Consider the following 27,255-nt stretch of genomic DNA (forward strand, 5'->3'; position numbering starts at 1 on the left):
AAAAAACAAACAACTCCATCAAAAAGTGGGTGAAGGACATGAACAGACACTTCTCAAAAGAAGACACTTATGCAGCCAAAAAACACATGAAAAAATGCTCATCATCACTGGCCATCAGAGAAATGCAAATCAAAACCACAATAAGATACCATCTCACACCAGTTAGAATGGCCATCATTCAAAAGTCAGGAAACAACAGGTGCTGGAGAGGATGTGGAGAAATAGGAACACTTTTACACTGTTGGTGGGACTGTAAACTAGTTCAACCATTGTGGAAGTCAGTGTGGCGATTCCTCAGGGATCTAGAACTAGAAATACCATTTGACCCAGCCATCCCATTACTGGGTATATACCCAAAGGAATATAAATCATGCTGCTATAAAGACACATGCACACGTATGTTTATTGCGGCACTATTCACAATAGCAAAGACTTGGAGCCAACCCAAATGTTCAACAACGATAGACTGGATTAAGAAAATGTGGCACATATACACCATGGAATACTATGCAGCTGTAAAAAATGGTGAGTTCATGTCCTTTGTAGGGACATCGATGAAACTGGAAACCATCATTTTCAGTAAACTATTGCAAGGACAAAAAACCAAACACCACATGTTCTCACTCATAGGTGGGACTTGAACAATGAGAACACATGGACACAGGAAGGGGAACATCACACTCTGGGTACTGTTGTGGGGTGGGGGGAGGGGGGAGGGACAGCATTAGGAGGTATACCTAATGCTAAATGATGAGTTAATGGGTGCAGCACACCAACATGGCACATGGATACATATGTAACAAACCTGCACATTGTGCATATGTACCCTAAAACTTAAAGTATAATAAAAAAATCTAATGAACTAGACAATGTGAATAGAAACATAGCTGTTAATATCAATATATAAATCTATGTTTATCTATATATACTATATATATTTATATTCTTCAATGTCTTATAATATATTCTTAAGATACATCATATATAAACATGTCTCACAATCTTCCTGTTTGCTCTAGATTAAGCCAACATCTTTCTTTTTCCTGCTTCACTTTATCACCTATGCCTGGGGTTGGCAAACTCGTCTACAAAGGAACAACTAGTATTTTATTCTTTGCTGGTGAGAAAGCAAAATTTAGAATATTGTGTAGCTATAGTTGGTTCTTAAGATTTGCAATAGTTAGTTCCATGCAGTTTCCATGAAAATTGAATTAGCAAATGCTGAACCATTGCTCCTAGTTTAAATACAGGATTAGATTCAACAACCAATCAATACAGAATCTTGTTTAATGTGTGTTTCTTTATAAAGACACCTTATTTGTTGTATATTGTTCACTTTTTAACATTGAACTTGTAGCCAACAGCATTATAACTCATGCCTGAAAAAAAAATTATCTAATACACAGGTTTTTCCATAAAATCTATGAGCTTGCTCCTGGTGGCCATTCTCTATTGGTCTTTAGCAATATCAAGCTGTCTAGTATCTTTTAAGTCATCTTTCACTACTTACCCACTAAATATTAATACTCTTAATCTCTCATCTTTTTAAATCATCAATTTGTAATTTCCTAATATCTACTACCTTGTTACTCAATGTGTGGTTCATAGACAGTAACACCAACATCATATTAGAAATGCAGAATAGTAGTCCATATTCCAAAAATAATCAGAATCTGCATTCTTATAAGATCTCCAGGTGATTTATATGCCTATTAAATTTGAGAAACACTGCGCTGTTATTTTTCTGACAGTGTGCTAAGATTTTGGAATATGCATCTGAAAACTAATGGCATGTTTTTAAGTGTTTACTCAGTACTTCTGGATAGGTATATAAGTAAAATTATAAAACAATGATTTTCACTTTAGGAATGCGCAGAAAATACTGCTCATACTGCTGCTCTTTGACTACTCTGAAGGACAACAAATATATCCCAAGAAAGTCAGAGAAAGCTTCCCAAAGAAGGTGCAGCCCCTGGCAACTGAATAAAGAGGGAAATGTAGTTAATCAGTATTACTTCAATGCTTGATATATGAAAGACATGACATTCTTCTTAGGTGTTGATCATTTTTATATTTTGTTCCCAGTAATTCTTGGTTCTTAGTAACTATTCATTGAATGAATAAATAAGTAGATAAGTAAATTCACTTTGTACTCAATGCTTCTCTTCAACACTAAATCATTGCTAAAACAGTTGACATAAAATGTGGAACAAATACCTCCTTCACCAATATATGTCATGTATTCTATATGTGGCACCAGCATAGTCTTCTGTCATCCACAAATATTTTCCTAATTTCTAAGACAACTAATTTCTCATTTGAAAAGTTATTTCCCAAAAATTAATATGATAAAATTGGACATTACAATGTTTTCTAATTATTCTATATCTGTTAAGACTGTTTTCTTTGTTGCACTATCTTTTGCAGGTCATGGTCGTATTTGTGCCTCTGAACCAACATGCTGGGAAACACACTTGATTTGGTATTTTGATGTATTTTTTTGCCTGACTTGGGCATGGACAAAACAGGAAGAAAGTGACTGCAAAATTATAGCAAGATGCCCAAATCCACACTATCTACTAATACTATCTCTGATTCTGTAAAGTATTGAAAATGTTTTAATTATTAAAAATTTTAAGTTACAAATGAATTTTTATCTCAGTAATTGTATGTGCAAGTTTTTGAGCCACATGTATACAGAACAATTATTGTTTCATTAGTCATTTACATTTAAACAAATGTCTACCTCTGTTTTTTCTTTTAAAATTTTAAGCTAATATAAAAACACATTTTTTCATATTATACTTGCCAACTACATGTAATTAGAGGAATCCAATAGAAATAACCCAATAGCTGCATCCCTTATTCAAGTATTTCTCTTTTAAAATACAGCATATTAAAATCATTTTATCACAATACTCACAATGAAGTTTCTTCTAGATTTAACGCCCATCTTTATTTGTTGACTATACTATGTACGTAAATCACTCAAAATTAGGAAAAAGTGCCTTTGTGAATTATAGTAATCTCGTGGTTAGCAGAGACGTGGTGTTTTCATGTTAACCTAGGTATGTGCAATGCTGTGTAATATAAATTGCCTTGATTTTAATAAATTTTATGTGCCAAAGTTAATTATCCTTGAACACACAGAAAAAGATTTCTAACCATGTTTTAAACTATCTTTAATACATCAAATATAACAATGACCAGGAATTAATGCTACTTCCAATTTCATTAATCATATTAAATCACCTTGGCAAATTATAGCTAACAAGTTCGCTTAGAAAAAAAGTAACTATTTGTACTATATTTGAGGCAACAATTTCTTACGTACAAGCTGTAATTTTTACCAATATGTAAAAATCTATACTTATTAGAGAAAAGGGCCTATAAGAAGTAGAATGTTACAATTTTTATTGGGTTTTCCTTGCACTATAATCAGGCCTGCAAGTAACACTCAGGCTTCAGTCCACATTTGAGGAAGATTTTGATATATACTCATGTCAAATATATGGTTGTGGTTTATATTTTTCAACTTGAAAATAGATTGCTATTTCAAAAATTATTTTCTTTCCTTATTACTTCTATTGCTTCTTTACTACTTTAAATTAGAGGTATCTAGATACATCAATGCCATCACAAAGACTTTACCTGCAATATATTATAACAGATGAAATTAATGAAATAAAGAGACATTACAAATTCTTATAAAGCACATGGGTGGCTTTGCCATATTTTAAATGTTAGTTTATATTTAATTGATAATTTATTTTTTAAATTATCATAGGATGTTTTCTCTGTTTCCTGAGTCTTACATATGCATAACAAGCATGTTTTATTACTAGTTGAAATTTAAAACACAATTTTGCCTTTTTTATGCTTAGAAAAACTGTTAGCTAATATGATACTAGTTTTTTTATTTTTCAATCTCAACCTGTTAAAGTTTCATCGGGTATATACAGAAACTGTCAAAAAATAAAAGTAAGAAAAATAGCACTCAGCAGATTGCAGGATAAGTAGTGAGAAACATGTTCATGGATGAGATAAAACATTTTAAAATACCTTTGGTTTAAAACTTGTCAGTCTTTGACTTTTATATGAATTATATGATTCTTTAAGTAGGTTAAACTTACAATTAGAAAAGAATTACGTCAACCCTGCAAAGATTATTCTATATTTGCCATGACTTTCAAGTGAAATTGAGTGTATATGGTAAAAAGAAAGAAAAGAAAAACATGTACACGCAGTTACTATTATTTAAGAGAAGAAGATCTAAGATAACTAAAGAAAGACTTATAATTGCATTTATTTACTGCAAAGTAAGAAAAGCAGAGCTATGAGACACCTGCAGTGTTAATAACTGAGGTCTATAACTAACATCTCCTATTATTGAATTAAATACCTTGAGAAGTGATGATACTAATAATTATATACATGCGGCTATTCAAATTATTTTTAACTTTTTATACAGAAAACATGTTGGAGTTGCCATTTGCTTATTGATTACAAAGTAAGGGAGAATAAATATGAAATGTTGGACAAAACCAAGAGAGATTAAAATTATATTTTACTGGTAACATAAGACATCAGATGAGATGATGATTAAAAGGCAGTGCTTCTATTATCCTAAAGATCCACACAAAATTTTTTATTCTTTTAGGTTTGTTTTCCAAAAGGTAGCTTATATTGGAATGGTTGCAGATCTTATTCCTTGGCAATCCGAACATATAGCCTGCTCTGTTTTGCTTTAAGTGCCCTAAAAGAGAAATATAATGTCAGAGAGACCTTATTTTTATTTTTTTTGTCTTTGTAGATACCACGTTTTTTCCCATATGAAAGTTTATAATATTTTCTCTTAATTGATGTTACCAGGATACTTACAGGTGACTTTTCTTTTTCTTCTTATTCTGACGTGGAATTCTGTGGACTCCTAATATGCCAACTGAGACCCCTAGCTCATGGGCATTTTCTTCCATTGGTTTAATTACTGCCTTTTCTCCAAAAGTTATTAGGCTGATGACTTACATGATTAACTCATTCATAGAGTCCATAGAACTCTAAGGACAAAGCTTATCTAGCTATGCCTACATTTTTGGTCCTCTCCCAGTGCTCCAACTTGTTTCTTCAGGTTCTTACCCATCCCATAGAGTAGAAAATATTGCACTGGTTTTCTCTGCCAGAGCACTAACAAAGCACTAGACTAATCCAACAGGCCTAAGGTAGATGGATTAATTTAAGGGCTTCTTAAAAATTGAGAGGAGAATTAAAAAAAAGAAGTGCCATTGTCATTGTTTGGAGCGGAGTGTGGCGTAGGAAGGAAACGTTAAAAAGTATTAAGATGCGAAGTTTAATCCTTTTTTTCTACAAACTTTTCTGATTCAAAGTCACAACTCAAACATTCAAGACAGAACTAATGATTCAATCTGTCCAAGTTTCCTATCTCCAACAATCTAGTCTGATAATTCCAATTTCCAGTTAACAAGAGAATGAAGAAATTACAGATGATGTGATATTTCCTACCTCCCTATATCCAGATGGAGGCTTTCTTCCATCTTATTCTATCTCTTTCCTTTTCTTTTCCCCTCTCTCCTTATCTTCCTCCCTTTTATCCTGCCTGCATATAAAATGAATTAGAAAATCTGCTAGGCCAATGTTCAGGAGATCAATTAAAGTGATAAACTCAATATTACCATTTTGGTGTCTTTTCTAATTGGTATATCTATTTTTGCTTTATTTTCTGATCTTTCTACTGACTAACTTGATGGTACAGTTAATTATTTACATTTCCCACAGGAGTTTGAAAAATATAGATACTGACCAAACAGCCATTTTCCAACAACAACTTCACTTTAAGGAAAGAAGACACAAAACTTTGATGTTTAGTTTTCTCTTCCACATCAAGAAAGCACCATGGCACATTTCATATATTAAGGTTCAACTAAAGGGCAATGCAAACAAAATGTTTATGCTACATTTCCCATTATTCTTCAACTAAATTGATCTTTTCATTAAGTATGTTTTTGTAAGTGTGTTTATGGGTCACTACCTGTCTCTTACAAATTAAGTAAAATGTCTTGGATATAAAGTTGAAAATCGTGACCTTGACTAAAGTTTTATAATATGAGATGATAGTTTTATTGATTGCTATGCATCCTTTGTAGAACAAGAAGGAGAACTTATTGCATCTGCTTCATTCATTTTCTTTTGAGAAGACGTAGTCTGAACATGTTTTTAAACTTGCTTATTCAAACACACTTCTTACTTGGCTGCTGTGGAAAAGCAAGAAAATGCCCATTTTCAGCATTACATATAGTATTTTAAAACTTGCAGAATATTCAACTCACAGGATGAAGTTATTCTAGAATTTTCTATATTTACTAATGCCAATAGAAAGTATAATACCTCTAAAGTATCCTGCAGCAGAATATTGAAACAAGTTATGTGAGTTCTGTGGCATGAGGAGGAATGGCAACACTTACTTTGGTATTTTTTTCAAAGTTCTCATTTATCTTCTGATTGTTTTGCTATGACATTTATTTCAAATCCTAGATTAACATTTAAAACATGTTGCATATATACCAACACTTCTTTATTCCAGTTCTATTGCAAGCAATATTAGGTTATAGCAATCACTCTTAAGGAGTATGATCATTATTTCACATTCCTTCCAACTCAGCCATGTAGAAATACTACCAATTTATTTCAGTTAGAAAGATAGGCAAAATTATTTTTTCACTCCAGTGTTCTGTTGGTTCACCTATATTCTTTCAACAAAAATACACACAACCTACTCAAGGGTCCATCTTTCCATCTTTGTTAGTAATTTCACAAATGTTACTGGTAAGTATGATTTTCTAGGAAATATATATTTATTAGTAAGGGTACAAACTAGGCTAAGGTATTTTTTTAAATGCTAGGTTTTAAGTATGAAGTTATTTTTCATTCATGTAATAATCTAGAGATTATTTATGGGCTTTAGGGCAATTCAACTGCACAAGGTTATCAAGGGAATCAGACTGGAAATTTGGCTGAGTTCCCCAGCATTTTGCTTCTCCTTCAGAGTTCTAGACGGCAGTCTTACCATCTCTTAACAATCAAGAATAAGGAAAAAACAGTGTAGGGTATGTAGCTACATTTTTAAGGAGGTGACCCAGAAATTTCATAGTTGTTATAAGGGAGAACAGTAAACTCTTCTTTAGGTATGTAACAAAGTACCCAAATAAACTTGAGAATTCTATTTCTAAAAAGAATTGATGGATACTAGGGATAATTATAATGCTTTGTCCCATGTTAGGAATAGTAGATGGATGATGATTGTCATGGAATAAAAGACTTTTTATATTTTTTATAAATGGATTTTTAAACAGCAAAAAGAATGATATATCTACACTATGAATATTGAAATAGATACACTTAAAATTGGAGGCTAGTAAAAATTCTCCTTTTACAAAAATTTTTTTTTGGTCAACTCCTTTCAGTAAGTAGACATATCTTTAATGTTCTCACTGTGGATAATTTTATTGTAATTTTTTTTTACTTTCCTAATAATAAATTTGCATTATCAATGCTAAGAGATATTTAATTTTTAACTTGGGAAAGAGATTTTATGACATATATTCGTGAATTTTTAGGAATAGTAGAAAATAAACAATTCCTTGGTATTTATTGGACTTCAACAAAAATATAGCATATAAGATAAGATGTCTCCTCTGGTCACCAGTAACAAAATCTCCAACTCAGATTTTTAAGCAGTAAGAAAATGTGTTTACTTGCATGTAAAAACATTCATAAGAAACATCATCTTTAGAAATTATATGTCAAAACTTTTACACTCGTCTCTACAGTTTTTCAGTCTGACTCTTTCAGTGAACTAGCTTCATCCTGGGATTGGTGAAAGATGGATATAGCAATTTGGCTACACATTATAATCATCTACTTTTAAAAATGTCCAGACAAAGCAAAGTTAACATGTATTTATTTGTCTTTTATTGATAGCAAGGAATCCATTTCCAACAACTTGTCAGAAGGCTTCTTTGTGGTCTCATTTGCCAGGGGGATGTAAATAGCTGACTAGGTAAGCAGAATTTATAACCCATGATTGGCTTAAATAAACCACTTATGGTAGAATGGATAATATAAAAGATTTATTTTCTAGGATTTACATATTCAACAAATGCAATTTAACAATGGATATGCATATGAGAATAAATAGAGAATATTAATGAAATATAACATTAGCATTTAGAATCTATAACACATCTGTGTTCCAATGATTGTCAACTAAGATTAGAGCTGCTCTACCAAGGAGCATTTGGTTATAAGAGGAGAAGGTAGGATGTGCTTGTAATGGTATAATATCTTAAGGATGAAACTGGCATACAGTGGCCACAAGCCAAGGATGATTTGCATTCTGTAATTCATTGATTAGTCTCTAACAATTAGACACGTTGAGAAATACTAACTAGATCATATTTATGTAGAATAATAATATAAATATAAAAATAAACACATAAAGATACAGGTACATATGTAGACTTGTACATAGTCATTTCACATTAAATATTACTTTAAGCATACTGTAACAAACATGCATTTTTCATTTTGGCAATGTTAGTGTTTATAAGAGCCCTGTGTTTCTGAAAAGCAGCAATAATTAAGAACCGTCCCCCATCCTTTTGTGTTCTGGGAAATGCCTTACTACAAAAATACACTTTCCCTGATATGAGTCAGTTAAGACTCATAAATGCTTCCCTTGTTTATTTACGACAAAGCCAAATGAAGATTTACCAAATTTCCTTTCTGTGTTTCATAAATAATTAATTGTTTGAACTCACTCACCAATCTGTTCAAAATACCTTCTAACTTGGTTTGACCAAGTTTAATTTTCTCTCCTTCTTCCCATAACCCAGAACTGTGAATCATACTCAGTCAACACTAGCATGGGAATATGGAGCAATACCTCCTTATGGACCACTCCCGAGAATCTGACAACCTTGGGAAAAGACTGTTTCTGTTCAACTGCCCTATCAAGCCACCATTCCACTCTACTCCCCAGTAACCAGTACTTATTGTCTTCTTTACTCCTTCCTATTAAAGAAAATTCTCCTCTGCCTGTTCTATAAGATACTTGGAGATCTTATGATCTGAAGATTTTTCCCTACTGCAATAGTCTTTTAAAATAATGTCTCTCCTTACCTATGTCAAAAATACTTATTTTTGACAATTTATTCATTCATTCACCAATAAATATTTTTTGGGTGTCCATTATATGCCAGGCACTAACTACACAGAGCTTAAGCAACTGCCTCAGAAAGCCCTGTTTTAAACGAATGCGAATAGGACTGTTTTAAATAAAATGGCTTAGGAGGGTTCCTCTGAGAAAGTGATATTATAGTTTAGTCTTATAAGAGAAAAAGGAGCCAGTTTTGAAAATTGTGGCATAGAGCGTATCAGCCAGAGAGAATAAAAAGAGTGAATGCTCTGGGATATAAAATATTTTATGTTCGCTTTTACAACTCCATTGAATATAATTATTTAAACTCACCCCCCCCAATGAGTTGCATATTATTTAAATGTGATTTATAATAGTAAATGTAAAAAATCAGCAGATAAAATTTTGCAGGGGTGGTAGCAATTAATGCTTGTCTGAAAATAAATCAAGCCTATGCCTTTTTGACTATGACCTTCTTCTCTGCAAAAATATTTGATTAAATAACATGGAGATTTCTCAAAGAACCAAAAATAGTGATACCATTTGATCCAGCAATCCCACTACTGGGTATCTACTTGCATTAGTCTGTTTTCATACTGCTGATAAAGACATGCCTGAGACTGGGCAATTTGCAAAATAAAGAGGTTTAATTAGACTCACAGTTCCACGTGGCTGGGGAGGACTCAGAATCTTGGCGGTAGGCAAGGAGGAGCAAGTCACATTTTACATCAATGGCAGCAGGCAAAGAGAGACAATTTGTGCAGGGACATTCCCTTTTATAAGACCATCAGTTCTCATGAGGCTTATTCGCTATTACAAGAACAGCATGGGAAAGACCTGCCCCTATCATTCAATTATCTCCCACCAGGTCACTCCCACAATATGTGGAAATGATAGGAGCTACAGGATGAGATTTGGGTAGGGACACAGATCCAAACCATATCATTTTGCTCTGGCCTCTCCCAAATCTTGTGTCTTCACATGTCAAAACCAATCGGCCAAATCATATCATTTCACCCTGACCTCTCACAAATCTCATGTCTTCACATTTTAAAACCAATCATGCCTTCCCAGCAGTTCCTCAAAGTTTTAACTCATTTCCACATTAACTCAAAAGTCCACAGTCCAATGTCTCATCTCAAACAAGGCAAGTCCCTTCCACCTATGAGTCCGTAAAATCAAAAGCAAGTTATTTACTTCCAAGTTACAATGGGGATACAGGCATTGGGTAAATACAATCACTCCAAATGGGAGAAATTGGCCAAAACAAAGGGGCTACAAGCCCCAGGCAAGTTCAAAATCCAACAGGGCAGTCAAATCGTAAAGCTCCAAAATGACCTCCTTTGACCCCATGTCTCACGTTGGGGTTACAGTGACGCAAGAGGTGGGTTCCCATGGTCTTGGGCAGCTCTGCCCCTTGGCTTTGCAGGGTACAGCCTCCCTCCTGGCTGCTTTCCCAGGCTTGTGTTGAGTGTCTGCAGCTTTTCCAGGCACACGATGCAAGCTGTCAGTGGATCTACCATTTTGGGGTCTGGAGGACAGTGGCCCTCTTCTCACAGTTGTACTAGTTGGTGCCACAGTAGGGGCTCTGCGTGGGGGCTCTGACACCACATTTCCCTTCCACACTGCCGAAGTGAAAGTTCTGTATGAGAGCCCCACCTCTGCAGTGAACTTCTGCCTGGACATCCTGCTGTTTCCACACATCTTCTGACATCTAGAGGGAGGTTCCCAAATCTCAATTCTTGACTTCTGTGCATTTGTCGGTTCAACACCTCGTGGAAGCTGCCAAGGCTTGGGGCTTGCACCCTCTGAAGCCATGGCCCTATCTGTTCCTTGGCCTCTTTTATTCATGGCTGGAGTGGGACACAGGGCACTAAGTCTTTGTACTGCACACAGCACGGGGACCCTTGGCCTGGCCCACGAAACCTTTGTTTTCTCCTTGGCTTCCAGGCATGTGATGGGAAGAGCAGTCGTGAAGACCTCTGATATTCCCTGGAGACATTTTCCTGATTATCTTGGGGATTAACATCTGGCTCCTTGTTACTTGTGCAAATTTTTGCAGCCAGCTTGAATTTCTCCTCAGAAAATGGGATTTTCTTTTCTATTGCATTATCAGCTTGCAAATTTTCTGAACTTTTATGCTCTGCTTCCCTTATAAAGTTGAATGCTTTTAACAGCACCCAAGTCACCTCTTGAATGCATTGCTTTTTAGAAATTTCCTCCATTAGATACCCTTTATCATCTCTCTCGGGTACAAAGTTCCACAAATCTCTATGGCAGGGGCAAAATGCCACCAGTCTCTTTGCTAAAACATAACAAGAGTCACCTTTGCTCCATCTCCCAACAAGTTCCTCATCTCCATCCGAGACAACCTCAGCCTGGACCTCACTGTCCATATCGCCATCAGGCTTTTGTTCAAAGTCATTCAAGAAGTCTCTAGGATGTTCCAAACTTTTCCACATTTTCTTGTCTTCTTCCGAGCCCTCCAAACTGTTCCAACCTCTGCCTGTTACCCAGTTCCAAAGCCGCTTCCACATTTTCAGGTATCTTTTCAGTAATGCCCCACTCTACTGGTACCAATTTACTGTATTAGTACATTTTCACACTGCTGATAAAGACATACCAGAAACTGAGCAATTTACAAAATAAAAAGGTTTTATTGGACTCACAGTTCCACATGGCTGTGGAGGCCTCAGAATCACGGCAGAAGGCAAGGAGGAACAAGTCACGTCTTACATCAATGGCAGCAGGCAAAGAGAGAGAGCTTGTGCAGAGAAACTCCCCCACATAATACCATCAGATCCTGTGAGACTTATTTGCTCTTACAAGAACAGCATGGGACATACCCACCCCCATGATTCAATTATCTCCCACCAGGTCCCTCCCACAACATGTGGGAATGATGGCAGTTACAAGATGAGATTTGGGTGGAGACACAGAGCCAAACCATATCACTACCCAAAGGAAAAGAAATCTTTATATCAAAAGATACCTGCACTCATGTGTTTATCACAGCACTATTCTCAATGGCAAAGATATGGAATCAAACTAAGCTTTCATTAACAGATGATTGGATAAAGAACACATGGTGGAATGGAATGGAACACACAGTGGAATACTGTTCAGCTATAGAAATAATGACATTATGTCTTTTGCAGCATTATGGATGGAACTGGAGGTCATTATCTTAAATGAAACAACTCAGACACAGAAAGACAAATGCCACATTCATATTTATAAGTGGAAGCTAAATAATGTGTACACATGAACACAGAATGTGGAATAATAGTCATTGAAGACTCAGATGGGTAGGACAGTAGGAGGGCGGTAAGAGATAAAAAATTGAATGGGTACAATGTACATTATTTAGGTGATGGTTACACTAAAAGCCCAGACTTCACAGCTATGCAATATATCCAATTAAAATATTACTTGTAACCCTTAGATTTATACAATAAAAAAAGATTATGAAGTGATATTGACAACTTAATATAAGAGTTCCCAAACTTTATACCGTGTCCCAAATAATATCAAAATAGGCTATATGATTGACTAGCTATAAGAGCCAAGTGCAAACATCTGCTGTGTGCTGTATTCATATTCAGATTTTATTTTTCCTCTGAGGCTGTAAGCTTCTCTCCTTAAATTACATTTGTAATGAATTGAAATTAAGATGTCAGATTATTTCACTATGTATTGACATTGCATTATTAATGTTTGTTGGAGATCTATGATTTTTACTATAAACTTATATCTGGTGTTGCTAATAGGTCACTGTCACCTCCTTTCTTCTTCTTTAAGTCTCTAAAGTTAGTCAACATGCTCATAAAGAAGGTGCAAAATCTGAAAGTTTGGATTCTGCTCACCTATAGAGCTTTTTTATGTAAAATATGTTATATTCTTATATAATATGCTGTATGTCCATTAAAAATTAGGTAATTTTAATAATAATATATTTAATGTAAAAACAATTAATTGCCTTTTAAAATAAATTTATACTCTTGCCAATCATTAACAAAGATCAACTAGTTCATGTAAAACTTTATAAATTATGAGATGTATGATGAAAACTTAAAATGTCTTCTTTAATAAATATGTAACTAATAAATATGACATCTATTGATTTTGATGAAGTTATGTGGCTCCCAGAATGTTTTTTTCATTTCTAATCACAACAGATGATAGGCAGTGGCATGTCTATCTACTTGTCAATAGACATTAAATAAAATTGAATTATTACAATTATAAAATAGTTTTATATACAATTACTTTTAGTAAAATAGCTTTTATATATTTCTAGTGTCCTATTCCTCCTATACTCACTGTAAGACCAAGTTTCCTCTGCTCTAGAAACATGCACAATTCTTTTCCTTTCTCCACTAGACCATTGCAAATTGGAGGTGGAAAAACGTAAATGAAACCTACATATTTTGCTATATTTTTTCGTCAATTTAGCCTTCTAAACTTTCTCTCTTTGAACTTCAAGCTATTAGAGAATGAGACAGAGAATGTAAAATAAGAGCCCAGTAGACTTGACAGACCCACAGGGTACTACTAAAAAGTGTGCTGTTTTTATATCCTCATCTTTCCTACCAAATGAGCACTTTTTCTCTGCTATTTTATTTTATGTAGCTTCTGCCTGAAAGAGATAGTGTCTTTCTTTTCATTTAGCACACAACTGTTGGGTGCTATTAACGTTTGAAAATGTTTTCCCGGTCTAATTAGTTAAAATTTTTAATCATTATTTTAACACTTCAGTGTTTCTATAGATCTTTAACTCTATACAGTTCCCCTTTATCTTTTTTAAATTTCTTCATAAGGATATCAATTGATCCATGTAGGACATAAAGCCAACAAGTTAATACTATAAAAAGTTTCTTCAGATGTAAAAGAAAAATGAAGTTATAAATGTAATAACTGTAATCAATAAAATGTTATACAATTAGTAATTTATGTGGTTAATTTGTAATACCACATATTCTCACAGAAAACATTCCAGAAAGACAGTACAGCCTAAGTTACAATTTTAAAACAATTTTAGAATGCTAAATATGTCATCTGTGTGTGTGTATACATCTTATATCAATATAAGGTTACCAATCAATTAGTGCTTTTAGATACACACACACACACACACACACACACACACTCACAATTTCTGGCCATTGTATTGAAAGTCGTTGAATGATTGTTAGTCTTAAATATTATCTACAATAAAGTAGGCCATATAAATATAGAAAAAAAATTAAAGATCCTCCAATTATATAACAATACATTTATTTTCTTTCTAACATAAGCCAATTTATAATAAGGATGAATTACAATGATTATGACTCCTAAGGGAAAACAGTTAAAAAGAATGTCTGTTAGCCACAATTAACAAAGGAAAGCTACGGGTGTGAATAGATGCAAGTTCATGCTTCGTTGTAGATATCTTCTTTTCCCATCTTTGTAAAGGGTGACAAAGTAGAAATGAATTTCCTTACTGTACCATACTAATGCTGCCTTAAAGTTTATCATTCATTAAGTGCATGTTCAGTGGATTAAACAAAGGCTAACATTAATTTAACACAATACTTCAGTAAAAATGCTTTGATTTAATGATCATGATAATTCAAAGTTATTTATCTTATTCCAGTAAGGGTAAATTGACATCTGATTGAAAAATCAATAAAAATAAGCATACCTATGTGCCTTTAAAGTGTGTATTAAGAGAATAAATGACTAGAAAAATAGCAGACTGAAGAGACACATTCAACATGTTTATTATTATCAATTAATAAAACATGGAGTTAACTTATAATAGTATAAAGCCTGTGGGTGAAGTGGGTACAGATATCTGATTTTAATATTTTATTTTTTCCTTACAATAGAATTTATATGTGATTCTTTGCTTGACTATAATGATACACATATAACAATTTATCATTGCTTTTCATTTCAGTGACTGCTTTGTATTAAACAAAATTTTAAGAATAAAATTCAGAAGAACAATAAACAAAATATTTGCCTAAGGTGCTTAATTTAATTTGCCAATATTTATGAGACAGCCATGCTGAATTACCTTTGTTTGACACTTTCACATTCACATTTATATGTCACCAGAGTGATTCATATCTTCTTTTCCTCAAAGAACTCTACTTACCCATTTGATTCCTTTCTTCATTAATTCCAAAAGTGTTTATTGAACACTATGAAAATATAAAATTCTCAAAATTATTATTTCCTGTCTTAATTTGAAGATAACTTTGTAACTTTTAATACAAAAGGCCAATCTTCCTGTCCTGCCTATCACTAGTATCTGTTCCTTCATTTCGCTAATAATATTACTGAACCAATAACTCTCCAAATATTAGTGACTGGATGATGCAATGGATATGATATATTTTTCAAATTTATGATTGTCTTATTTTACCAGAGGAACTGATATACCATTTGTGTTTCTACAGCCTCTGATTACTATTACCAATTACTTGATGGAAAATGAAAAGATCATGTACAGAGGTGAATAGAATAGAAAAGTAGAACAAATTGTTAGATAAGTATCATATGTAAGTTATATTTGGAATTGATCATAGTACAGTTCACTCATTTAAGCCAGTGATCATAAATTGGGTGATTTTTCTAGGCTCTCTAGCTCCACAAACCACTTTGTTGACAAGCTTTGAAATTTTTAGTTTCTGTGTTTATTGATTTTCAATGGAATTGCCATCTAAATTGATGAATGTGTACCTGTACTAACAAAAAGATGTTTGTTGTATCTCTACACCCTCCTAGGTGAGTCTAATCCCAGAAACTTGCAACAAAAACATAGGTCAAGAAAGAAAAGAAAGAAATTATCTTTAAAAACAAAGTTAATAAGATAAAAAGAGGTTACAAAATACATTTGTGGATGGTTATAACAACAATAACTAGGAACTAAAAGCCACTATTACATATTCATGACAAATTCTCACCTCAATATCTTTACATTTCATGTAGGTATTTAAGAAAATTTGTATTCACATTTAGTAATTGGGTATCCTTTGTGTTAAAGTGTTTGCAAATGCACAGATGGCTGCCCATATTAAAAAGCACATAGCTTTGAAGAATTAATATTTGAAAACCTTTTAACATCTTTGACCTAACAACCTCTGTATTTAAAACCTACTTCATGGGTCTAAAAAAATGGAAATAATTGGTGTGGTCTCATGGTTTCTTAACTTTTCAAAATCATGTGATGGTGTAGAGAACAAAAGAGATTGAAAGACAAGCACAGTAATAGAAAGCACAGAAGTGTCCATCAAGTCACAGAGTAGGTCATTGGTCAGGAAATGTAGATAGATTTGCCATAAAGATAATTGAGAGCAAATAATCAAGAGAATGCATCACCCATATTGATTTTACCAACATCTTATGATGAAAACTGACTCAGAAATAATGTTCATGTATAACGTCAAATTAATTTGCATAACAAAAAATACTCCAATTGCATTTTGTTAGAAATATTTTAACTTCTGTACGTCTACATAAGAATATAATTCAAAAATAAAATAATACTGATAGAAACACCTGTCCAAGCAATTTAGAATCATGAAGAGTTTGAATAATGTAGATTTACTTATATTTATTAATACTTTAATTTTGATCACACCCTATGCAGACCTGGCTTTATGAGCAAGAGGCTCGTGCAGTTGTACAGGGCTCCATGTTCTGAAGTCTTGCTCTGGATTTAGTGCTTACCAGCAGTCATACAATACTTCCTTCATCTATTTACTCCCCTAGTCTCCTACACAATTATTTCATAATATTCCCTTTCTCTTTGAAACTCCAACTCCCTCTCATATAATGACTATTTTTCTATTTCACTTCAAAAAATAGAACCATTTGTAACATTACTGCCACAAGCTCCCAACATCTATGTTATCTAGCTACCCTTATCTATGGCCATATACTATAATTTTTCTATTATTGCTATAAATTAATTTACAATTTCTCTAGCAAAAACCAACCCATCTATTTACATACTAGGGATCATCTTTTAATTAATTCAGACACGGATCCAGAAATTCCTTTCTTTCTCTCTTGAATCATATTTTCACTTTTTCTTGATGTTTCCTAATGAAACATACATGTTATGATTAATCCCATGTTTAAATACAAAAACCCCAGTCATAAATTCATAACCCTCTCAAGTTATCATCCCGTTTCTCTACTTTTAGGTACAGTGAATACATTTGTTGCCTATCCTGACTCTTTAATTTCTCTCCTAGTGTTTTCTGTAGAAAATACTGAAATCAGAATAACACCCTCACTCCATATTATGGTGGCATTGTTTCTTATTAACTAGCTAAACTAGAATTATGATTTCCAGAACCTCCTTCACTATGTCGTCCTTGGCTAAGGTTGGTCATAAGTGAAATTTGTGCAATATTTCAAAAGTACAATAAACATTTATTTTTTTCCTCTGAATTTTGGTGTAGGAGGTGGTGCTGTGGCACCTCCTGCGTGTGGTAACCGATATTTTAACACATCTTGTTGACAGGAGATAGTAACCAGGCCTACGCTTTTTCCAGCTCAAGACAAATTTCCTCTTGCAACTGCTTTGAATCCTGGGCCAGGTGTGTGTGCAGACCTGTGATCAAAGGTGCCAGATACACTGGAAGTCACCAGGATAACAAAATTGGAGATTGTGAGATAGAGATGAGGTTGCCAGTGTTACCACTTTGTAAGATATTCTTAACCAATCATCATGTAAGTCCACGAATAGATAGACTGCAATTACATTGTTTACCTATGTTCAATGTAAAAAGAAAATTAGCATTCTTGTATATGAAATCAAATTGCTGAAAAAATAATAATAAGATGTGCAAATGTGCGTGCATGAGTTGGTATGCGCTTGTGTGTATAAGTATCTATCTGTGTCTGTGTTTAGGTCCAGGGCAACATTTCTGCTTTGATAGAACTTAAGGTGAATTTGGTGAACAGATTCATGTTATTCCTCATTCTACTTATAACATGACATTATCTAAATCTTTAGATATCTATTCTGCTTTTCTTTAATACAGGGTAGAATTTTAATGAAGTATATGTATACATGAGTATATGAGAAATAGATGCACCACTGTTAGTAATCGTACCATATAATTATTGAGAAAGTAATGTGTTTGTGTGCACTTGTAAACTGACTTCAGTGATAATACTATTCATAGATAGATGATGTTTGTCATTGCTTTTCCCTCATATTGTTGTCTGATAGTTTTTGCTAAAAATTACAGCTCTAAATTTCTGTGTGTTGTTTTACAGTATTACATGTTATGGAGATACCAATTTATTTTATTGTGATTCAACTAATGTATATGCTTAAATAATTTTAACATAACATTGATATGTTTTAAGAACAATCTGTACTTTAATATTTTTAAAGCTGTATGGAAAATAAGAAGCTCTGGAGAGGCTAGACATGCAGATTTAGTCATAAGTTGGTCCATTATAAAATTTTTACTAAATTAATATTCAGATTGTATCAAGAGAAGACTTTAAGAGATAAAACCAATTAAATCAAATAATCTTTAAAGATAAACTATGGAGCAAAGGTGCATGTTCAACTATAATACTATCATTTGGAACTCTTTGTCAACTTAAAGAAATTCACATATTTCACTTTCCAGTTAAGTGGCATACATATAGACAAGCCTAAGGCCATAATCTCCTTAGCAGCTCATTCTATTCCAGGCAGCAAGAAAACAGACATCTACTTGTTCTCTTCCATGTCTCTTGTACAGACTGGAGTAGCTGCTACTGTGACAGCCTGTCTGTCTTGTCGTTTCTTATGTATTCATTTTAACAGCTGCAAACATAGACTATTCTTGTAAGAATTTGCATAAAAATTTCATCTTAATAAAGCAGGTCCCAAATACTGATGTTAGTCTATATACTGATAGACTGTAGTGATTCAAAGTAACTTTATTTTTATATTTTTTATTTTGTTAAAATTTATTTAAATTGGTGGATAAAAATGCATGTATTTATCATGTGTAGCATGATGTGTTGAATTATATGCACATTTTCACACCAATGTAAAGTTATTTTTACATTTTTCTGCAATCTACTCCAATCATTTGTTTACAAATAGATTACAAAATTAATATGCTACAGATTATATTCAAGCTCAACCAAGTAGGTATAATTTGGCACAATAACATCTTGGACAGCATCTTTCAAATGTTACAGTAAAAATTCAACGTATATTTTAATTTCTTTTTAGTAAAATAAAGACTTTCCAGTTGAGAGAGTGAAATGAATTATATGCATTTAATACGTGTACACACACTATGCACCTAAAATAAAGTCAAGTCTGATGAAACCACAGGTAACTATAATTTTTTAAATAGACTACAGGATTTTCATAACTATCTTGAACTAATTTCAGATAATATAATAAAAACCTTTAATCCCCAGTGATGTCCAGAACTCAAAGATGAGTAACAACTAACCCAGCTGATCCTTGCTGCCAGAATTACCTATTAATTTCAGCTATTTATGATTCTACTCATAACAATGAAGTTGATTCTTCCCTTTGCATTAATCTACTTTTCCATAGGCTTAGGAGACCGACTCTGCTTTACCTTCTGGTTCCAAAAACTATTATTTCTGCTTTGTTCAGCACTAATCATATCCAAGAGGGTATCTTCCAAGAAGTGAGTTTTGGCTTCTGGTCACGGATTTTCTGCATGGAGAATGGTCTAGACCTTAGGAGACAGATAGCACGCTCTTAGACGCAGTTATAAATGCCTAGAGCGAATTCCTTAGACATTCACCTTATTTTTTCTAATGTAGAAACAAAATGTATGCCTAAAAAATACAGCCCACATTAGAAGAAATAATTACAACCAGGGTACATTAAAATAATTGTTTCCTCTTCACTGGAATGCAAGATGGCAACATACATAAAAATGAAAAGAAGAAAAAAATTGAACTGAATTCTTTCTGTGTACTGCACTACCATAGATTATTTAAATTTGATATTTAACTTACTTCTGAAATAACAATATCAGGTTACAATTAAAAGCTTTGCTTTATTGACAGGAAAAATTTATGACATCTGTCTGATATGACACAACTAATATGTCATATTATGTAATATGTCTCATTACATAATAATAGTAAATATTATCAGAAAAAGGAGATATGATGCTAAGATATCACCAAAAAAAGAAATATAATACCAGTTATACATATGATGTAATATGTAATTAGCTATTTTATTCCTAATTGTAATGAAACAAATTTGACATATCCACATAATATCTTAATCTGAGATTTATTTTTAGTGTTTTTATATGTGAACACAAGTAACTATAAGATAACCTCTGAATTATTTATTATGGTCAGTAATTCACTAAAAATATAGAGTCTCTTGAATTAAAAATTAGGATATATAGGTTTCTCAATTACTGTGAGTATGCTTCAGTATTAAACATGTATTACATTTTGTGTAGGTATCAACTTTTAATTCAGAAAAATTCAAGGATTTTATCCAATGAGCTATGATATATGCACAGGTATCTTTTGCCTGCACCGAATCATTCCAGGAGAAAAGAGCAGGAACAATTTGTACAAGTTGTGCCTGCACAAAGATGTCCAGCCAAAGGGGTTAGTAGCTTGTGAAATTATGTGGTGCCACATCCACAAAGAAGGACCACTTTTGTTTTTTAATCATTTACAAAAGATCACGTCTTCTGAGGAAGAAACGTGCTTATCAGCCTAGAACATTCAAAAGATTTGAACGTTGCTTCGGATTTTTTTTTCCTTCTAAATTTAAGGCCTGAAAAAAAATTCAATGAAAAATAGTATTTTGGCTGAGTTTTTTGTGTGAACACTGGAGAATTGAGTATTTAAAAACTTTAAAATTTTTTTTGCAAGTCGTTGTGTACGCAAGGAATACTTCTGCACTCATCTTGTCTCAGGCCCCCTAAGTATGCCTTTTACTAAATAACTAAAAATGGTGGTAAAATGTATGATAAAATATGTTTTTAACTAAAACACGAAGAAAATAAGAAAGCAAGAAAACCTCAGAGTCTAATATAAATAAATGTGTTAGTGTGGAGAGGCAAACAAAATGTAAACCTATGTTGACCCTGGAGGTATGCACCAGCCCTGGTGCTACTGAGATGCCATTTTGACCAACAAAACGCAGGGGTAAAGGACAGTACCTACTGCTTGGGCAATCTAAAGAAATCTCCTATGTAAATCTGGGACCAAATGAACTATAGAATGACCTGGATGGGAAGAACCTGTGAGCTTCAATTTTGTTGCTTGATCATAGGGAAAAAAAATCTGAAAATCATAATCACATGCCAGTCCTCAAACATTTTTGCAGTCTAAATTGACACTTTCAATGTGATTTAAATAACTTAAAGCTGAAATTTTACAGTTTCAGTAATCTACAGTACGTGGCTGAAACAAATGAGACTCTCTCTAGTGGTATGCACCTTCAACTCAGATAATATTTCAAGCAAAATGAATTGCAAGACAAAATTAAAAAGAAGAATTCACAGGGAAGCAAGACAAGAGAGAGCACAATCATAGCCCATATATTTTTAGTGTTAAAATAATCAGAATCCAAATATCACGTGATATCAGAATATTATATGTTTAATATTAAATATATAATAATATCTAAATAAAAATATTAAATATATTTAAAGAAATAAAAATAAGTGAAAAACAAACAGGTATTAAAACTTAGCTAGAGGTCTCAAAACAGAATGAAATAGAACTTCCAGAAATATAGTATTGAAATTAAAGATGCAGATCATGGGTAGAACATTATTTTTGACACCAAGGAATAAAATAATAATGGACTAGTAAGTAGAATTGACAAAATTATTCAGAATGCAAGGGAGACAAATAAAGAAAAGGGATTTTTATGAGACACATAGGCTAAAAGATCTAGGATATACCTAAGTAGATTGTTAAAAATCACTCAGCATTTCTTCAAATTGGTGATAGACCTTAATCTTCATACTCAGGAAAGCCAATGACATTGAGTCAGAAAAATTAGAAGACATTCACACTTCAAATAACACTGCAGACCAAAGATTATAAAAGCAACTAAGGGAGCAAAGAAAAGTTTTTCTATGGAGAAATGATGATTTTATTGAGAGGTATTTTACCATAAAAATGGAGGCTATTAGACAATGGAAAAAAGTCTTCAATTTTCAAGGAAAGTAACTGTCAATCACAAATCATATGCCATGCTCAACTGTCTGTTAAAAGCAGTGACAAAATAAAAACATTTTCAAAAAAAATTTTTTGTAATCAAAAGGCCTCTACTAAAAGAAATTCGAAAAGTTGTGATTTAGGTAGGAAGGCTTTGAGCCCAGAAAGAAGGTCTGCAAGGCAAGAAATAATGAAAAAAAACCAAGATGAAAAATATTTAGAAATTCTATCACTGACTAAATATAAAATAACAATAACAAGACTAAGAAGGAGGCTTAAAATAGTAAGATTTGGCCAGGCGCGGTGGCTCACGCCTGTAATCCCAGCACTTTGGGAGGCCGAGGCAGGCGGATCATGAGGTCAGGAGATCGAGACCATCCTGGCTAACACAGTGAAACCCCATCTCTACTAAAAATACAAAAAATTAGCCGGCCGAGGTGGCGGGCACCTGTAGTCCCAGCTACTGGGGAGGCTGAGGCAGGAAAATGGTGTGAACCCCGGGGGGCAGAGCCTGCAGTGAGCCGAGATCGCACCACTGCACTCCAGCCTGGGCGACAGAGCGAAACTCTGTCTCAAAAAAAAAAAAAAAAAAAAAATAGTAAGATTTACCAAAAAAAAAAAAAAAAAAGCTTGACCTAATATCATCTACATTTGAAATACTGTGTGCTGCGCTGAGCTAAATGATTTTATGTTACTTTACTGTTTGGGAAGAAGGAATAAATTTCAATAATTCATTCTTAAACTGAGTATACATTAAATATTTTTAAAAATGTAATAAAAAATAGAAAACATAGCTATAAATGCAAACTTTCAGGGGAAGAAACAGACGAGAAAAACCTATGAAAACTCAGGAAAAGACTAATTTTATCCATAGTGATAGAAATCATTATCATCATTTGCTAAGATGTTCTGGGAAGGAAGAACAGACAGAGAAGGAGCATAGAGATTTTGTTGTGGGGGTCATGGGGGTGATGTAAATAGTCTCCTTCTATTTTGAACGTGGTAATTGTTACATGGGTGTAGACATTTGTGAAAATCGAGAACTGTACACTTAAATGGAGCAAACTTTATTGTTTATAAATTAAATTTTGATATGATTATTTTTGTAGTGAAAAAGTAAGTAAGCTGAGAAGCTAAGTGAACGATGCTGAGAAGCTAAGTGAACGATGCTGAGAATTGCACATACTAGTTGAAAAAAAAACAGTTTTTGGAATTTCTCAGAAGAGAAAATTAAAAGGCTAATAGACACTTTTCCATCCTTCCTGTATATCTCTTTCAAGAAAGCATAGCTGCAGTAAACAGCTAAAATAAGTGTTCAGAGGTACTGGGTCCTGAAAATAAATATCTCTTTCCTACCACTACTTCCAGGACAATATGATAGTTCAGCCCCAGCTTCTTTTGTGCAGGGATTTCATTTCCACCACGACGGCTCCTTCAGATTCAATCCCAAATGACCCCATGATGCCAGCCTCCAGGTTGTGCAACTGCCCTGTACTAGATAAAACTGAATCATTAATTCATTCGTTCATTATTTTTATTCACGTAGCTATTTTTCAATGACGGTGCTCTATTCTGTCTCAAAAAATATTTTCTCCCACAGTTTTTTAGCTTTCTCTTGCATGTGTCAGACACCAGTCAACAGTATTCCTAATTGGGGAACACATATGAAGCTCTCCAAGCATGAAGCTGATAGTCCTTAAACTTGATGTGGAGTTAATGTCTAGGATAGCTCATCCCTGACCCACTTTGAAGGAAAGAGTTAAGACTCTCAGCATGTATTCATTCATGCAAAAAATCTCCATAAGTCTCTCTCTCTCTCTTTCACAGCTCTGAGAGGAGATTGGAGAGTCCTTCACATGGTTCTAGGGCATGTTCTTGGTTGATTTTGCTTAAAGTGCTCACTCCTATACTCACTTTTTAACTATCATGTTGCTATCAAAATTGAAAGTGAGGCAGGTAGATTCATAAGGATAAAATTGAGTCTGTTCCATAAACCAGTAAGTCAAGAACAAGTTTCTTCCTTATGTACATGGTCATCTTGCATCATAAGAGAAAGAGCAAATAATGGAGCTACTGGATTGGGAAAAGTTTCACATAGAAGGATGTATTGCAAATATACCTTGGAAGAAAGCAGTTTTCCAAGCAGAAGTGGAATATTCTAGAGTGCAAAAGAAATGATACGAACGGCATGGCATCATTCTTAGAAGAGCAAATAAGCATAGATAGCTGGAGTGTAATTTTGTGTGGAAATTCAAAAATTGCAAGAAAAAGTAAAACGGGATATGTTTTTTGCTGTTCTAGAAACTTTAGATTATGTCATATAAAAATAGAGGTTCATAGACAACCCATCATCAGTGACAGAACATTGGCTGTCATTTTGTAATTACTCAAATATATGAGATACATTGTGATGATGATTACTACTAAAACTTTTAAATAACTGCACTGCAACTTTGAATGTGTATTTTGAAACATAATGACAGCAGTATGAAATATGAATTGAAGAACCACAGATAGAGTTGTCAGTTAGAAAAGTCATTTCAATGGGTTATATGAAATGGTCAGAGCTTACATTAGGGCAATGTCCAAAAATAAAGAGAATAGATGGAGTAAATGACCTGAGCACTAGTATCTGGGGAGATTTGGAACACAAGGATGACACGTGTCCTTTGTGGTGAATTTGCTGAGAGGTGGAGCCTATGGGCATCTTCTGTTTTCTTTACCTTGTGAAAGAACAACAGTGTGAAAAGACAAGTACAGTGACTTAAAGAGAGGGAAAATATCACACCCAGTTTTATGTATAGAGAAACTTGGTGTGGCACAAATCCAGATGTTTTCTGTGGATCAAGAAGAAATTACAAATGGTGGAAGCACACATGGGTAGCCTGTCAGCCCTGACAAGAGCCCTCCCCTGAAACCAAAGTGATCACCCCCACTTCAGCAGAAGACACTTATGGTATGGATCTGATTTGGAAAGAAGAGGCAAGACATCATTTTCATTCATAGGATCATATGTGGAAGGAAGACACTTGCGAACACGCAGAGCCCACAGAACAACTTAACTCACCCCCCCCAAAATTATGCTGATTCCTGTACGCATGAGGATAACACCTATGAGTTAGACAAGCAACAGGCCAAGTAGTTTTGCAGGTTTTCCGTAGAAAGAAAAATATGATAATCTGCTCACGCTCCATCATAGTTGGCCAGACAGTGATTATTATTAAACTGTTCTCTCAGGGAGGTTATCAGCAGAACATGGAGGCCAGGAAGGGAACAAATATTCACAAGGAGAGTGGAATTGGAGAGAGCTTTGAAAAGAGTGGCTAATTTGCTGAATCCTGATTTGGAATATACATTTTCCAAATGCATATATTTCTACATGGATACATGTATGCATATATCTGTAAGTATATACTTACATATATCCCATATACACACATTTACAAACGTGTATATGTGTGTGTTTGTGTGTGTGTGCCTATAACCTAAAAGGAGGACTTGTAGAAGAGTATATACAGTAAGTCTTACTTAATGTCATCCATAGGTTCCTAGACATTGCAACTTTAAGAACAATGATGTATAACAAAACAAATTTTACCATAATCTAATTTATATAAACAGGAGTTAATTTCCTCTGGTATATTTCTGGTCACAATAACATCAACAAACTTCTAAATAAAGATCAAAACACTTCTAATATTAACCGTTGAAATAAATGTGAGCTATACATAAATTTAAGAAAGATTAATAAAAACAAGTAAGATAATTATTTACCCAATTATTCCAGTTCAGGGTTGCAATTGGCCATAGTCTATCTAGGCAGCTCAGGACAGTTGGTGTGCATCAGACCTGGACAGGACACCATTCCATCTCAGGGCACACACATGTGGACACACATACGGAGGACACACACATGTGAACACACACACAGTCTTTCTGTCATCCTGAGACACTGTGGAAACACCAATTAACCTAACATGCACATCTTGGGGATGTGAGAGGAAATCAGAATACCTGGATAAAACACACGAGGACATGGAGAGAATGTGCAAATTCCACATAGACAAATAGACGATGGCCCTGGCGGGGAAGCAATTTTTTTTTTCCTTTTCATCAAATCGTAATGAAAGAAAATGACATTATTTGAGGACCTGATGCACATATAAGCAAGCACTCATATGTGTGTCTGACGTAAGATGTATAGAGTGGGTCTTCATTATTCGTGATCTGCATTTGCAAATTTGCCTACTGGATAAAATTTGTTTTCTCAAGTGAATACTGGCTGCAATTTTGTGATCAATTCAGATACTCAAGTAGCAATAAATTTGAGTTGTGTAATGTGCACGTACCTAGCCGAGGTCGAATAAAGGCCAGGTTCTGCTTCTTGTTTCAGTGGTCATATAGAAATGATCTTAGCATGCGGGTAGTAGGGGTAGTGTAGTGTGGTGTAAGAAGCTCTGGTTCTGGAGAGACTTGGACAGGGTTTGAACCTCATTTTCTCTTTTGTAAACTAAAGAAAATAGAATCTACCAGGGTGACCTGTTTGTAGAATGTAAGAGTATAATCTATGTGGGACAGGAAATGAGATGGTAAAATGTTTGCTTTTAACTATGAGAAAAATAAAATGTTACAATTCTATACCCATCTGATTCAAGATTAAGATATTAATACCAGACAGATGAGGCTGTTGATTACTTTTTAACAACATTTTCCATAGGATTTATTGTGGTCTTCACAGGCAGAGAATGTACATAATTTAAGAAACTATTTTCAGTGAGCATAGACTATCCCTTCAAGATGTTTGTTGATGAAGGGGAGACCTTAGGTAAATACATAAAGAA

This window comes from Symphalangus syndactylus, chromosome 15 (genome assembly GCF_028878055.3).
Source record: "Symphalangus syndactylus isolate Jambi chromosome 15, NHGRI_mSymSyn1-v2.1_pri, whole genome shotgun sequence".
NCBI lineage: Eukaryota > Metazoa > Chordata > Mammalia > Primates > Hylobatidae > Symphalangus > Symphalangus syndactylus.